The sequence below is a fragment of the Anas platyrhynchos genome, chromosome 2 (assembly GCF_047663525.1).
Source record: "Anas platyrhynchos isolate ZD024472 breed Pekin duck chromosome 2, IASCAAS_PekinDuck_T2T, whole genome shotgun sequence".
In the NCBI taxonomy this organism is placed as follows: domain Eukaryota; kingdom Metazoa; phylum Chordata; class Aves; order Anseriformes; family Anatidae; genus Anas; species Anas platyrhynchos.
This window is the reverse complement of record NC_092588.1, coordinates 88,957,553-88,975,160: the sequence shown is the minus strand read 5'-3', so window position 1 is coordinate 88,975,160 and position 17,608 is coordinate 88,957,553. Positions and strand designations below refer to the sequence as shown.

The 17,608-nt window shown below is 38.7% G+C and overlaps 1 protein-coding gene across 1 annotated transcript in view; it reads right to left on the bottom strand.

Annotated features, from left to right (window-relative positions):
- Window positions 1–17,608, bottom strand: part of CDYL (chromodomain Y like) — a 103,680-nt gene that overhangs the window by 85,372 nt on the left and 700 nt on the right. The window lies entirely within an intron of this gene.

The following is a 17,608-nucleotide window of genomic DNA, read 5'->3' as shown; positions in this document are numbered from 1 at the left end:
AGCAAAGAGATAGGTTTTGAAAAATCTGAATACCTCACAATATTATTATATCTACATGAATGTCTTTGTCAACCAAACTTTCAGGTTCACCATGAAGAAATAGATTCAGACAAGTTCTATTTAGTTGGGCAAGCACTGACTCTGCTGTCTTTCTTTAATTTTCTGCTAACCAGCTCTCATCTCAGGCTTTCTGCAGTTCTTCCTCTGATCATTATCAGCTAATCCAGTCCAGTATTTATGTTGCATCCTGTCCTTTCCGATCTCATTTACACCTCTACAACAATCAAAATTAAAGAAAAACAAAATACAAAACCCAATACTTTAGATGTCTTCAGGTGGTTAATTTTGTACATGTGAAAATCTTCACTTCTAAGAGTAACAACAACAAAATATATTCCTACCAGAATAAAGATTTTTTTTTTTTTTGTAAATCATTGTAAACTATAAACACAACATCCACATGTTGGCCAAAGAACAACAGTGATTGGACTTAAAGCAGCATTTGTAAAGAATTACTGAATATTTCTGCATTATTTCTGTCTTCTTTGCTATTATTATCCTTACCTAGTAGGCCAATGTCATTACTAACACATTTTTTCTCTCAATTAAAAAGAAAATTTTCATATTGTCTTTAACCCCATTTACAGAAGATTTGTTATTGTTGTCCGTATAATCTCTTACAAATATTCTCTTCTTTGTGACAGCTAATAATCACTATTGTTCCCTGCATTTTCTCTGTCTTCATTCACCTGAATATTTGAATCTTCACCCCTGCCTTACTATGCCATGACAATTTCGTGCCTATCTGTAATGAATTTTCACTGTTAGAACTATAAACCTGCTGCGTAACTTTTTATTTATTTTTTAATAATGTAACTTTCAGACAAAATTGATTTTGTTATATTTTCAGTAAAATCTCTAAATTATTTTTCGGAAATCATCCTTTTGGAAAAAGTAAGCACATTTTATTGGCAAGGCCTGTGTGGGATAGAACTGATTTAAATATGCAATGAAAACTGTCAGTGCTGATTGTCTTGGTGAAAGCTAAGATCTTGTATCTTATTTAATTTTTGTAAGAAAAGTAAAATTGAACAGAAAACAATATCTTATTCTCAGGAAAGTATGATGAATGACCTACAGACATTAGAAATTCCAGGAAGGTTTTATATGATCACCTAATATAATGGCTCTGAAATAACAATGCATATTTTCTGTGTATTTAGACATTTAAAGAAAGATTCCTCTTTGATGTAAGTGCTCCAAATCAAAATGTTAAAACAGGTTACTTCACAGAGTACTGATTCAGTAAAGAGTATTTCTTTCATTTCTGCATCATCAGTTATTTCTAATCAAACGATACCTCCACTACTGCTTTTCTGCTCTGTCATAGGAAGGACATGCACCTATTACAGCAAGTCCAGAGGAGGTCGATGAGGATGATCAAGGGGCTGGAGCACCTCTCCTATGAAGAGAGGCTGAGGGAGATGGGATTGTTCATCCTGGAGAAGAGAAGGCTCTGGGGAGACCTTATATCGGCCTTCCCATACCTACATGGGGCCTACAGAAAAGCTGGGGAGGGACCCCGTGTCAGGGAGGGTAGGAACAGGATGAGGGGGAACGGCTTTAAAGTAAAACGGGAGATTTACACTAGACATTAGGAAGAAATTCTTCACTGTGACGGTGGTGAAGCACTGGCACAGGCTGCCCAGAGAAGCTGTGGATGCCCCATCCCTGGAGGTGTTCAAGGCTGGATGGGGCCTTGGGCAACCTGGTCTGGTGGGAGGTCTCTGCCTATGGCAGAGGGAGTGGAACTGGGGGCTTTAAGGTCCCTTTCAACCCAAACCATTCTGTGATTCTATGATTATATATATATATGTGCTGATGTTACTTCAGCAATAGCACAAATCACCCTAACTTATTTCACAAATATTCACACAGTACAGAAGTGGATTATTATTCATTAAGAAAATAATCACGATTCTTTCTTGTGCCCATGGTCCTTTTTAGTTAGGATACCTTTGATTCAAAATGTAATTTGGAAAGACTGAAAAACAAAACAAAACAAAACAAAAAAAACACCAAAGGATCAGTGACGACTTTCAAACCTTGCCCAAAACAACAGATAAGAAAAACACTGGCTGTTATGAATCCCAGGAACACTTGCCGTTATTTCTATAAAAAGAAAGTTCAGGACCTAAAGAACTTTCTGAGGCAACTTTCTTAAGAAACCATTTTGTTGTTTTTATCTTGCAAATAATTAGAGATAGTATCCAATGGCTTGATCCTTGCTTTCTGGGTATATATAAAAAACAAACAAACAAAAAACAGCTCCCAGGACACATTGGCTGTTAGATACAATGTGAGAATTGAACCACAGAGGAAAAAGTGGAAGGGCCAATAAGAATAGCCTAACTTTATAATTTGATCCTACTCTTGATATAAAAGTGTGGCACTCAGTAAAAGCTGGCACAGTGAAGGTCTGTTGGCCTTGGTAATTTTCACATAACTAGCCTAAAATGTTTGGGTGTTTTTTCTACACTTTGATGGTAAGTAAATAAATTTGAATATATTAGATTAAGTTTCCAGATGGTGATCAACAGCATTTTTTTTTTTAACTGAGTGTAATCTTGTTCTGTACTTTCATTTTTTTTACATATTTATTTATTTAAATGAAGGATCAATGCCAGTGGTTGGCAATGACATTAACTTGTTCTGGTTTAAAACCAAAGTATAGGTTTTAAACTTATTGCTACGTGCACCTGTTAAAACAGGGAGTCATCTGAATATACATTGACACCGTCTTATTTTTTGTGTGCCACACCTCTGAAATAACAAATATTTTAATCAATTTATTTTATGATGTTTTCAAATTGCATACAAATGCCGACTAGATTTGTAGTAAGTACATAAATTCCTTTTAATAAAATTGTCTTTAAAATGCTGAATGCATAATCTAGTCTTTTTATTATCATATTTAAAATTAAGAAATAGTACATTTCTTAATTAATTATTAGCTACACTAAAATAATTGTCAGGATATTTTTACTTAATATAACCAAACTATAGGGTCCATACACACACACAGAACTGAGAAGACTGGATCTGGGGCACTTAAACTACTTGGCTGCTTTATAAACTCTCACTCAGTTACCAAATGCTTCAATAATAGAGCACTAGCCTAGTAGTCCTTAGTATTAGTTGATATTATTCTTTCCTACCAGTTTTTATTTATATATTGGAAGGAGTTAAAGAGCAACATGGCTTACTTTCCTTATCAGTCTTCCCACCCTCACATAAACACATTCAAAGTGAATATAATTTGTTCCTGCGTGTGAAACCGAAACCAAAAGTCATTAAAGCAAAAGTTTTTCTACTCAGAAGATATTGACAGTACTTATACTTGGAACTTTAATTCCGTTGGAGAGGCTGAAAAACAATCTTTGTTAGTGTCAGCATTTTAAATGAAATAAAGCCTAAAGTGAGCTCAGCTACTAACAGACAGCCTGTCCCATCCCAGTGCCTGCCCACTGCCCAGCCAGTGAAAAACTAAAATACTTAAAAGCAAATGATACTCTTAATTATGCTTGTATGCCACCTACAGCTTCAGATTTGGTTTGCATAACAGCACCTCAGCAAAATTATAGTACAGTCAGGGTGGAGAGGTAAAAAACAACCTTACATGGCTGCAGGACTTTTATTACTTATTGCACTCTAAAAACAATGAAGACTTTCATCAAATGTTGCAACTGCTATGCTAGTGTAAAATTCTGGAAAATGTTAATAATAAGTAATAGTCATGCAGGAGTGAGAATTAACTGGCATTGCAAATTGTTGCAAGTATGAATTTTCCATTTGCCAATCAAAGTGGGAGTTTAACTGGCCACTAAAACCATATGGCGCAGAACACCTTTGTCCTTTACTCCAAAGATGATCGCCTTGTCAGTCTGCACAGCATCTGTATTTGCTGATTTGAGATGTCTGCACTGACCGCCCCATCCCTGCACACAGCTCCCTGACCTTAAGGTGCCGTCCAGGGACACTGACCCTCCTCTAGAGCCAACACAACTCAAGGGCAAGAAGCTGCACAACCGCACCGCAAGTCAGTCCAGTGACTTGACCCAGCTGAAAATCACACGTGCCATTTGACGGATTCTTTTTTCAACTGATCCAAGTCACTGCTGCAACCCTCCCTCCCCACACATCTCCCTTCAACCATGCCACGTATTCCTGCTCCTTTACTTGAAATGGCATTTCTTTGGCTTCAGCCTGAGTCAGTCAGAGAGAAGGCAGAAAACTCTGAAAGAAGCGGACAGCTTTCAGTTAGGTAGGCTGCCTTCAGTGGTGTTCTCCTGATCCAGTGACACAAATCAGTGTCAGTGCAAAGGAAGGGGGCAAGAATGGGTGGCTTGCCAGAGAAACAGGCAGTAGTGCAAAGCAAAGCCTGCAGCACTGAAATTTGCTTAAGCCATAGAGAACTGAGCACTCAGACTGCAAGCTGGAACCAGACAAGGAATAATTAGTCTCCTTCCTTAATATTTAGTATGCTTTAAAACTGACTTTTAATCATTATGACAAACAAGGAAACATTAAGGGAAAGAGAGGAAAACCAACACAAGTGCTATCAGAATGGGCAAATTTCTTCCTCTAGTCTCAGGGCATTTCTGTGTGCATTACTTGCTGGCTGTAGAGCTCAACCTTCGACACCTGCTTTGTCATACTGGCAAATACGTGTACAGCAATGCACTGAACCGCACGGAGGAATGGATTCAACCAAACAAATATTTTTGGAGCTAGGGTTCTTGTTTGTCATTTATTATGCAAGGTCAGCTTTTTAATCCTCCTAGCATGTGGCCAAGCTGCTGTTGTGGCTCAATGGAAGAAACAGCTGAATGGTCTGAGGAAGGAGCTCCTGAAGTCAATTATAGCACACTACCACCCCAAACCCTTTTGAGATTTAAGCTGAAACAAAGCAAAATACAACAATTATGGTTTAAAAATGTAACTTGATCCATCACTCAGATTAACTGTCACTCAGATAAAAAAAGAACTTAATTTACGCCATGGCAGCTCAGTGCTGTGCCTAAACCCTTTATATGCTTCAACAGCACAATCCCTTAACAACATTCACCTACTAACACAGTTTACAGTCCCATGGGAAGGCCTGCAATGAAAGAAAAGTTGGGTATTATCCTGCATTAGGTTCAAAAGACCATAGGGAGGGAAAAAAGATCACTGCTTAGGGGGTCACAATTTAAGCATATTTAACAGAATGACTAAATTAACCAGACTAACCTTTCTAAACCTCTCTGTAGAGAAAGGGGATAAAGTTTCTGTTCTGGTGACCTTCTAGAGGAATTTATTTGAATGGTCTGAATGGCCTTCTGGATGACTCTTATCACTGATTACAAAGGATATCAAAGATGACATTACATGCTAGCTAAATACCTCACTCAGCAGTTAGCGCACATACACACGCACACACACCCCAAAAAAAAGGAAAGAAAAAAAAGACATAAAAGAGAGACAGCTTCATCTGTGTATAGTACTTGTAACATAGCTTCCTTCTATAAGACTCAGTTAGATTGCTCTGCTTTATTCTAAGATGTTGTGACAATATTTACTTTGGGAGGCTGGGGGGGGGGATGAGACATTCTGCTATTCCATTCTGCTTATATTTTGGCTCTGGGATTCAAACTTTGTCAGAGAGATGAGCAAATGATTAGCAACCATCTCTGAAATACTCAGGCTGAGTGATTTGCTCAGTGCTAGACTAACCGTGACAGAAGGGAAGGAAGAATGGCATTTTTCAAGACAGCACTCAGGTGTCCTAATGATGCGATCCCACATTTTCTCCCTACAGCCCCTGCCTACCCGTTTGCCAACTTCTACAAATGATAAGGAAGTTCTAGTAGGATATGATATGCCTTTCTTCCACTCCATAGAAAAGTTCCATCTTCTTGCTCAGAAAAACAAAAATCATCTTTACTTTACAATCAATAGGGAACTGATTCTACTCTGAAATCGTCCTTTTCTGAATAAGTCACATGGTAAAAGCTTTTTCTGGTGGTTTGACTGAAAATGAGAGAGACAGGTACAGCGAAGAGGCTGGGAAGGTGGAGCTCTAATATTTGACAAAAGGGACAAAGCAATGAAAATGGGACATTTGCTTTGTTAAAAGCAGAACACAGAGTTATCACATGGTTCTGCAGGCCAGTCATGACTTTCTTCTTCCCCTTCTTGTGACTTACTATGTCTCGGTATAATTTTTTATTTAGCATATAAACATCTAAAATCCCTTTCCCAAAATTAATCACATCTCAATTCAAGTTTCTTAGACGTATATAATAGCACAGAAGGAAAATAAAAAAGGGCCAAATAAAATATTATTTTACTAATGGAAAGAATAAAAACACACAGATATATATATATATATATATATATATATATATATATATAAAGTTAGAATAATGAATGTTATTAATTCCCAATATTTATAAAAATGTCCATCAAGAACAAGCAAAGAAGCCAAAGGACATTTTTTTACTTGACAATAATAATGACATAATAAAAGAAATTATTTTTTTATGCATGCAATGACTCCGTTTTGTTACATCTATTAGCTTTGATTAGAAATAAATATGTCCAACTGCAGAGGATTACATTCTTTAGAATAAACTAGGTTGTAATTACTTGAGTAACAACTTTAACGTTGAATAATTCAATTAATATTGAAAGTGTTCAAATAACACTCAGCAATAAAGACTGGAACTCCACACTTTACAGACCAATAACAGTAAAGAATGATTAACAATTATCTTCATTTACACTGAAAAGAAATTTTATCTCACACTATTTTAACTGTAACTTAACTGACAACTGTGTGTCATTCATTGCTTTTCACAAGTATCTAAAAGTATGAAAGCTAGAATAGAACAGTTTCATCTGGTTGATCATAGCAAAATAACTTAAGAATAGGCGAGTAACAGTAATATGTTTCATCTATCACTAGATGTGGGTCAAGCCCTAGCATCCATGGGACAGACTCATCCTATCTTCTCATTAAATCCATGTTTTGTCACTGATGGCATCAGAGACAATCTCCAAAACACACATCTCATTCAACATGCTTCTTCAGCATTTCACCTGTAAGTAATTGGTTGGAAAAATTAGGTGTTTTAATAATGATGTACATCAATAAGCATTTCTAATAATAATAAATCCAATAAAAGACAAACAGCCCTGCTATTCAACCTTCACTGATAAGAAAGTAGAGAAGCATGGCGCTGTTTGCATAGAATTAAGATGGGTGTATACTGTCTTTCACGTTTTGACAGTCTTACAATGTCACATCGCAAAGAAGCATCCCTAAAGAAAATTATTTCTATCTAATTCAGAAGGTAATATTTTATTCTTGGGCAATTTAAATAAATAAGCACATATAATAAATACAATACAAAGCACATACAATAAATAAACCTCTGGAGATTTGATGAGTATAATGTGGTAGAAAGGAAAAACAAATCAATTAAGCAGCTACCCTGATCTGAGAGAGATGCCTCTAACTTGAGTGAAATAGAATCTGAAACGTTTATGGACCTTTCGAAACAGGAAGCTACTTTATTTGCCATCGGCACCAAAATCCTTTGTTGTTATTGATCACCGTCCCTTGATGATCAGCAATGACCTGGGTAAAAATACAGCTTATCCAGCTTTGATTCTCTGGAAGCTATGCCTCTCAAAAATCATGATATTAAACTAGCACTAGACTTGTCTTTCACATTGTCTCATGTATGTTTCTTTTCAACTAAAGCAAAATAGATATCAAATGTCCTTTCGTCTCCTGCTCAACACACAGCCTTTTGTATAATCAAACCAAAACAAGAAGTGCATAACACTAAGCACATGAACCAGACAAAGAAAAGAAGAAATTCGAAAAGAACTTTGTAAGTTGGGCTTTAACCTTCTCTAGATACTTACACACACTATGAACAACCCAGTGTATGCTGAGTTTAAATTTTAACTTTGAATCTTCTGACCTTACTGTATCATAAGTGAAAATTGATTGACTCCTCTAAAACTGCACTAATTTAAAACTTCCATTGCCCTTGGGAATGTTTGCACATCTAGTTATTTCTTCAGCTGCGAAAGACAGTAGGTAGTTGTTTCTATGGAAGCCCAGTCTTCCAGAGGAAGACAATCTGCAGTGTCACCTTCAGAAAGCATTAGAAATCGTTTAGCTAGAAATGCTCACACAACTGACTGTAGCATTGGCTTTAAACACATTCTCTGACAGCAACTATGTTTATGAGGTAATTCCGCAGATAAGTACACTGAGAACAAAAGCTCAAGATTCTCCGTGTGATGAAAACACCATCACTTCTTCTTTCTTCATGTTTCTTTGTTCTTAGAAAGCCCTGTTAATAATCAAAGATCACTTCAGGTCCTTATCTATGACCCAAACAAGCATATCTCAGCCCTGAAACCATGAGGAGCCATCTCAGAGCTACCACATAGTGTTACTGCATGGCAAAAAGTCTACATAGCTAAACAAACAAACTGATTTTTCCTCTTTAAGGAAATGTTATCCACCCATCTTCCCAATTTTAGAAAGATTACACTCCAGCACAATCTACTATGTCACACTTACAAAATGGTATTAATTTCAAATAGTGAGATTAATTCCTGGAGTTTGTGATTACAATTTGTTTTATTCTATGGCAATATTCCTCTCTCTAACTTTTCTAAACTAGGAGTCTACCCACACAAAGCAGTTAGCCAGTCCTTATTTTGTCTTTTAGTATATTTAGTATATTTAGTCCTTTAGTATACCAAGTCTCCACCACAAACTGCGGCTATCTAGAGTGTACAATGTTGATAATTTTAGATTTTATCTGGAGCTGATGCTTCTGTTTTGTTTGATCATATACATGTACAATAACAACCTCTTCTTGAAAACTTAGGTTCAAGTTAAAGCCATGTTTAGTAACAGCGATCTTTTAGTGGTTTTGGCTAAGAGAAGACTTGTACAAATGCCTTAAACTCTACCATTTGAATGACACACCAGAGTGTGTTTAGAAACATCCTGAAAGGAAGCAGCAAAAGTTTAGCTCAACACACAGAGCGAGAGATCTGGCAATCATGCTGTATTCCCGCTCACATCATGCCCTACCAATACCAACAGAAATTACAGATGTGTGAGGCATCGCTTTTCCTACGGGTGTGCCTGTCCTTGCTGGAGCCTCTGTCAGCCGCCCTCCAGCAGGCATCAACACCTGGAAGGCTTGGGTTACATTGCCCAAGTTTTAAAGCCACAGCTAAAATCTCTCTTGGCCCCAGCAAAATGAACCACAAAAGCTCCCAGTGATTACTGCTGTGCTACATTTCCCATTTTTCCCCTCTATCGTTACTGACAGATGGACATTACTGACCAGCGATAGGAACCAGGATGCTGAACTGGGCAGATCTTTTGTGACAATGCATATAGTTTTACAATCTCATTATTTCTTCAAGACACAATTCCAGGTCTGTTAGTTTTAACCTTGTACATGACCTGGCCAGTAAAATATGACTGAAGAGTCACACTGTGCTGGCACACGCTATATTTTATACATGTAACTGGGGAAAATCAGGTGCTAAAATCAAGCATAACTATTACATAGCAACTAGCCAAACTATAATCCAGCTAATTTTCCTGAAGTTACTTTGAATTGTTTTGAACCCTTAATATTTCTACATTCAAGTGTTGTCAATATGCAGATGATGTTTCATCAGATAACTGTTTTATGGAAAGAACTTCAAAAAATACCGACTTTTGAGTATCTACTAAATACAACATCCAACACAACACAGTGTCAGAGAAGTATTTTGAAGTTGTATATATTTCAACTGACTTAAAAACGTACCTCAATGGTTTTCCCACTTGCGTATCTGTAAAATGTATATCCAATGGCTTTAGACTAAAACCATTTATTTATTATTATTCCTTGAAACAAACAACTTTCTGTAAACTAGTGCTTTACATCAAGTAGAAATTCTTACAGAGGTATGCATTAGCACTTGCAAAATGAAAATCCCAGTCAGAAAGGAAGAAAGATTTTTCCTTCCTTCTGTATCTATCCAACATACTCTGAAAAACAGGGTTTGATTTTTCAGATGCTATTATGACAATCAGCAAAGACTGAACATAAGTCTTAATTTACAGAAAAGCTGTGAAACTTTCAGAAACTGTGGGGGCAGAAGAGTTGGAGAAGCACAACTATAAATGTGGTTAGGCCACTTAAAACATTTACTTTATCTTTCTCCACAGAATAAAATAAAATAAAATAAAATAAAATAAAATAAAATAAAATAAAATAAAATAAAATAAAATAAAATAAAATAAAATAAAATAAAATAAAACAACATGGCCTAGAAGCAAGATTTGATCAGAGTTGTACTAATTTATTTTATGCAGTACGATTATAAACTGTGCAACCTCACTGAAGAATCACAAAATCTATCACAAAATCCAAAACCCAGTTATGGTAATTACTTTGTTTCGCTATTCAGCAAAATTACTAAGTATCTTTCAACTATTTATCTAATAGTTACTTTACTTCACATTTTAATGCTAGCAAAATGGCTTTAAAATCATTACAAACATGAAAATCTATGTTTTTTTCTTTTTTTTCTAATATCCATCTATGTATTCATACATGTTTGTAGATTCCTTGCAAAAGATCTACAGCAGGTCACTGTTAAGGGACACACGGAAATCTTCTGAGGATGTTTATTAAAACAGTAAATATTCTTGCCTTTATACTGTACAGAACCAGTAACATGCTAATTTTCTTTTCCCCTAAGTAGTATGGAGGGAAGTTCAAAGAAATTATTTCAAAGAGCATAATATTCTTGTTTGTAAATATTGAAAGCCCATCAAAAATTGGAAAAATAAAAGCTCTCCTTGGGGAGATGTTATGACTTTGGATAATATATTTGATAATGAAAAATACAGAGCTCTCATTCTTAAGGTATTTTCTAGACTAACAATATATTGTCAGAGAAAGCACACTGTACACTTAATATGAAAATTACAAATGTCCAACTCAAAGATGAACAAAAACCCAACAATCCTGTATTTATTGACAAATTAAGGTCATCACATACCTCATCACAACATCCATCCAAAACCTCAAAGGCACAGAAGAAGTTAACAGGACTTACATATTCCCTTTTACCTTACAAATACAGTCTGTAGAGCTCACTCTTTCAGCAGATATCCAAAAATAATACATTACCCAGTGACACCAGATTTGGAGTTTGTTATAGTACATTATGAGTGGCATTATTGGCCTGCATATCAGTTTTATCTAACACATCTGCACATCCAGTTATGACATATTTAAAAAGTCATTCTGGTTGTCAATGCTTTGTATGAAGTACAACCTTTGTAAGCACAGAGTATTTATGAGAGAGAGACGAAACCGTAACAGTTAGTAACTTGTTTCTTCCGTGGCTTTGGCACAGGTCAGTCATGCCACAGTGGTCAGGAATAAATGAAGCTGCACCCAGTGAGAAGTCAAAGGGGGATACTGCATCACTGATGCTGTTTCAGCTGTATCAAGCTTCCTGAAGAACAAGAGGCTGTGGCATGTATTGTTAAGTTCAGTGTGTCCAACAATTCATCCTCATTCAAGAGGTACTGAAAGTAGGAATAGTGGGACCAAGCTTCTCTGATAGTACAGACTTGTAAGGTGGAAGTAATTACTCTGTAACTCTACGTGTGAGTGGCAATGCATTAGCCAACATCTTTGATTGACCCAAAAACCTCAAGAAATAAAATTGCAGTCTGTTGTAAGGGAGAGACTGTGAAGGTAAGAATTATCAGAACCTCGTATCCTTTGTGGAGGAAGCATCTCTCCCCCTGCTCTCTTCCTCTCCTCCCTCTCCCGCCCTGACAGACATGGGTAAGTCAAAGCAAAAATATATATATATATATCTGTTTTCATAATATACACGCACATTACATATACATGCTCGTACAAAGCAGTTTTGTACATTAGAAAATTGTTAACCATCTCCTTTTCTGTGAATCACTTGCAATCCTACAGAGGACACAATCAGAATTTAACTCCTTTGGCTATTTGGACTTCAGGAGCAGTTACTAGATTCTTGCTAGGCCAGTATCACAGCAGAGAGCAGGACACGCTGAAAGAGTGGGGGCTGAGGCAGTTTCTAGGCAGCAGCAGAAGAGGGGGCACCGAGGCCTCCTGGGTTCTGTCTACAGCTCTGGGACAGAAGATAAGAAATATCTCAAACTGGTGAAAGACAATGTGGCAAGGGATGTGGGAAAGCATCACGTTTCTTGCACTAAATGTGGTGGTGCCATTCCTAAGGTGCTCTTCCATTAGCTCTCCATTTTTAAAAAGGGGAAGTCACCAAAGGGGGACCAACAGCTAATCCTAAAATCTATTTTAAGTTAGATGTACAGCTTCCACTCTTCTTGAAGAATCATAGAGAAGTTTGGGTTGGAAGGGACTTTAAAGCCTATCCAGTTCCAACCTCCCTGCCCTGGGCAGGGACACTTCCCACCATTCCAGGCTACCCAAGGCCTCATCTGGCTTGGCCTTGACCACCTCAAGGGATGGGGCATCCACAGCTTCTCTGGGCAGCCTGTGCCAGTGCCTCACCACCCTCACAGTGAAGAATTTCTTCCTAATGTCTAGTGTAAATCTCCCATTTTACTTTAAAGCCATTTCCCCTTGTCCTTTCACTGCCCTCCCTGACACAGAGTCCATCCCCAGCTTTCCTGTAGGCCCCATGCAGGTACAGGAAGGCCACTATAAGGTCTCCCCAGTGTCTTCTCTTCTGTAGGCTGAACAACCCCATCTCCCTCAGCCTGTCTCCATAGGAGAGGTGCTCCAGCCCCTTGATCATCCTCATGACCATCCTCATGTTCCAACAGGTCCATGTCCTTGTGCTGGGAGCCCCAGAGCAGAGTGCAGAGCTCCAGGTGGGGGTCTCATAACAGCAGCGTAGAGGGCCACAATCACCTCCCTCGCAGCTTTTGGTGCAGCCCAGAATATGGTTAGCCTTCTGGGCTGCAAGCGCACGTTGCCGCCTCATGTCCAATTTTTCTTACACCAATATCCACAAGTCCTCAGGGCTGCTCTCAATCCGTTCATCCCCCAGTCTGTACTCATGTTTGGGATCGCCCTGACCCAGGTGCAGGACCTTGCACTTGGCCTAGTCAAGCAAATCTCTCTCAGTCTTTCATCTCTTCCGAAATGAGCAGTAATATTCGCTCAATTTGTTGTCAAACTAAAACCAGAAAGATCCAGCCATTACAGCACAATGACTGTAAGACCCCCTTTCATGAAGAAATGTCATTGATATTTGGGCAACATCTTAGGAATTGTCACATAAAAAAAAAAAGAAACAAAAGAGATATCCCAAGATACTTTGAAATTTCTATGAGACAGATTGAATAAAAACAACCTGTTTCAGTGGGGAAACAATTGCTACTGCCCAAATGGGTATTATCGGTTTTATGTTGCTATCAGTTTTTCATCAAATAGCTACCAAAAACTACAGTGCATTCCAAGTTGCATACAGCAGACAGTGGATTTCACCTTTCAGCTAACCTGAGTGAAAGAGATGTTTAAACTTCCTGGTAAAAGCTCACAAAACATGATAAAGATGTGATTACTACAATGTAACTAGGACTGTGATACAAACTTTACTTTTAAGTTGATGATTCCCATGCAGGATCCAGTTTTCAACTAAGTGACAGCATTTCTCCTCCAGTTTTCTATGTTCTACCATTTCAGAAATTAGCACAGTAGTTGAAGAAGAGCCCATGGCATCAGAAGCATTTTTATTTTTATTTCTTTGAACTTGAGACCACTGTTGGATACACAAAGTTTAAATTTTCATAGAATACACGTCTTTGGGGCTTACATATTAGGTGATCAGACTTGACATATAGACTAATACATGACCACAGAACTTCAGTCAGGTGCTTCTGAAATTGGTTTCAGTTTGTAGTTTCACTATATCGGTAAAATTTAATGTCAAAGGCTTTAGTTCTAAAAATAAAAACAAAAATAACAAATCATCATCTGAAGTGAAATATCACCTTGAAAACAACAGACTTTAGGATAAAAAAAAAAAAGTGCATGTATTTTGCAAGACACATGAAGGATTTAAAAAAAAAGACATTTTCTAATCTATAAAACATAAATAAACATATAATTTTGGACTACAGGACTTTAAATATGTCAACTTTTAATATTTTAATGGAAATTGGTTAAGTCACTTTAAAATACTACGTTTATGAGCAATGCCAAGGTGAAATACACAGTGAAGAAAAGACACCAATGCACACTTGCACTTGGCGAGGTTCAGACAAATCGCTCTGCTTACTTCCTGGTAAACCCCAGTAGGAATGTTTTAATCTGAGTAGCAATCACAGCCCAGGTCTAACTACAGTTACTCAAATGTATTGATCCAGTGGGTCACGTAAACCATCAACTGTAACAGTTATACCTAGAGGAAAGATGGAAACACTTGGTCGTTTGATTAGATAAAATCTCCAACAGGCAGAGAATTTCACTACATTTCCACTGCAGTTAGTACAGCAGTTACTGAAATTTAGAAGATAGAGACCCTGCCAAACTGAGCACAGCTTCAGTACTGCCTTTGGTACTTTTCACCTGTCAGATTATGCAGTTGTCCAGGGAAGTACCTTTATAGGATCATTTCTACATTTCATCAAATGAATTTGTCACAGCAATCTCGATTTAGGCTGACTTTAATCCCAGACATGACAGCAAGGGTCTGCCAGAGGAGGTCAAGTGATGTGACTACGGAGGCAGCAACCACAGCTGCTTTCCAAACGAACCATCTATGTGGCAGTATGGCACCACATTTACAACTACTCCACTGGAGATGACGAGAACAAGCAACAGTCTTGCAGTGGGCGGGGAACAAGCCCATAAAGTAAAGCAAACTTGTCACAACATAAAAGAAAGTAGCCCTAGTACTTGCTGGAACACAGAACTTCTCAAAAGCTACAGCAATGCAGAAGGCAGCAGACATGGATGAAGAAAGATGGTGTAAAATGCGCCTATTGAAACAAATTTGGGAAGAAAAAAAAAAAAAGATGGCACTTTTACTTGTATTTTCCTTTACCTGCCTTGTTGACCAAATTTTCCAAGTCTGTCCACCTCATTGACACGTTGTCACTTGAAGACTCAAACTAACAAACAGAAAAACTATGCTCTTTGCCTCACCCATAGAAGTTGGCAAGATTACTGTCTTTCATTTTCCATCTAGAAAAGACAGCCTCTTCAATGCTTTTCTATAAATGCTTCACATTTTCTTCAAATCAACTCCCCCCTCAAAAAAAAAAAAAAAAAAAAAAAAAAAGCGCTGGTCATCATTAAAACAACTCTGAGAAAGCAGAGGAACAAATGACATGAAGGATACAGCCAGCCCAACAAAGTCACCCTTTCAGCCTGTTAGCATATTTCAAGGTTTCTATCTTTGAATTCCCAATCATCGGCCTATAGTTGGGCTCCCTCTCTACCAAGTTTATATCCAGAGTAAAAATCATCCCATACACAACCGAATCCACAAAGAATTTTTTGTTAAAAAAGGAACTTACCTTCATTTGTATTGCTTATAAGCGGATTTCTCATTTGTATTTTGGAAGAACCATGGCACCTATCAGCAGGAGCAGTTAGCATTCATACTCAGCCTAACAATCTCAAATAGATTTTACACTTTTTTCATTCAAGACACAAGATGAAGATTCAGAAGGAAAAATGGAGATATAGCAAATTGCACTGGACTTCAATCACCAGATTGAAAAAATACTGTATTGCGTTAATTACAATGAAATATCCACAAAATGGTCAATAACGTGGTAGTTCACAGAGAATTTAAATTATCCAATATTCAACGTTTCAAGTCAACTTGAAGTTATATACCTCCCAAATTAGTATTCACTACATTTAAATTATTTATGATTTCTGATTTTTCAGGCACGGCTCTGTAAATTGCATCAAAAGACAAAACTTGTCAAAAAAGAACAGCAACTTAGAAAAAAACAAACACAAGCAACAGTTTGACCACATCTGAGTCCAAAAGCATTAACAATTTTGGCACTTCAAGTAAACTTTGCACTTACACAATGAACGAAAGTGACTGGTTTTAAAAGTAAAAAAAAAAAAAAAAAGCAGTCTATGGTTGCAAGCATTTTGAGAGACGCACTTTTGCCCAATGAATACGATACGATGCGTAACCTTCCTAGTGAGGATGACCATGGTCAACAGCCTACTGAGCCTTTCATACAAGTCAACATTGGGAACACAGCCTAAGACGAACAAACAGATTAATAAAGACTGCTCACTGTTTAACTTCAGCCCAGCATCCAGCAAGCAGAACTTTTCTTGTCATTCTTATGCCTATGGAAAATGACGTCCCATTGTTGGTCATTGAACAAATCCAGAAACACGCAACACGCAAGCATTGGCCACAGCACGGTCTACGGGCCCAACTCTTCAAACCCGACAGAACTTTTCCTGAAGTCAAAGCAAGTTTTGGGCAATTCTTTCCTACACAGAGCGGTCCCTACGTTTCTCAGCCACTTCCAGGGATCATCCCTTCAAGACTGGCTTAAGCCATGCTATGAGAATGGGGGAAACTTGCCAAAGCAATTAACCGTGATTTATCTGCCTTGGGAACACAGGCCTTCAGTCCTCTCATCCATCAGTTCAGCACCTCTGCTCAGCCTTCAACTTGCTTCAGACATAAGCCCACACGGGGTACCCTTCACGGGCTTACACAGGTCTGTTCGCCCATGGGTGTAATGCCACTCTGAGGAGACACCTGCGCACCAGCAGCGCGCAGCGAGGTGTCTCCTTCTGCCAAGTGTCCTGAAGGCCGCCTGTCTCCTTTGACCTTAGCATTCCAGCCTCTAGATATAAATATTATTATTTTTTTTATAAATCGCGGACTGGCTGCCTGCTAACCATGTGATAAACACCGTTTTGGCTTGGGGTGACTACCCCATTTACCCAAAAGACAAGACAGGCTCCGAAGCGGCCGCCGCTTCGCACTCCCAGGGATGACTTCTCGTCAAAATAAAAACAAGGAAGTTCAATCCAAGAGGACCATGATGCCTTTCAATTAAGGGCAAGGATGTGAAAATTGCCACACACAGGACAGGAAATTCGAAGTTGGGCTGTCACCGCACCCCCCGCCGCCACCCCAAAACCCTTCCCCTGCTGCCAGCCTGCCCTGCGGCCGCCCCGCCGAGGGCCGGCGTGCGGGAGCCCCAACTCGGGAGCCCCAACTCGGGAGCCCCCCCGGCTCCTCGGGCAGCCGTGCCCGGCGCTGGGGCTCGGGGCAGGTCGCGATCGTGGCGTTTGGCATCGCGGCGCGCAGGATGGTGGCACAGCACTCGGCTGCGGGGACGGCGCCGGCAGGGAGCAGCGCACCAACACCCCCCCCCCCCTTTTCCCTCTCCCTTTACACACACGCACACGCACACACGCAGCCCGGTTCCGGACCCGGGCGCTAACTCGGCTTTGCACGCCTCTTTGCACGCCTCTTTGCACGCCGC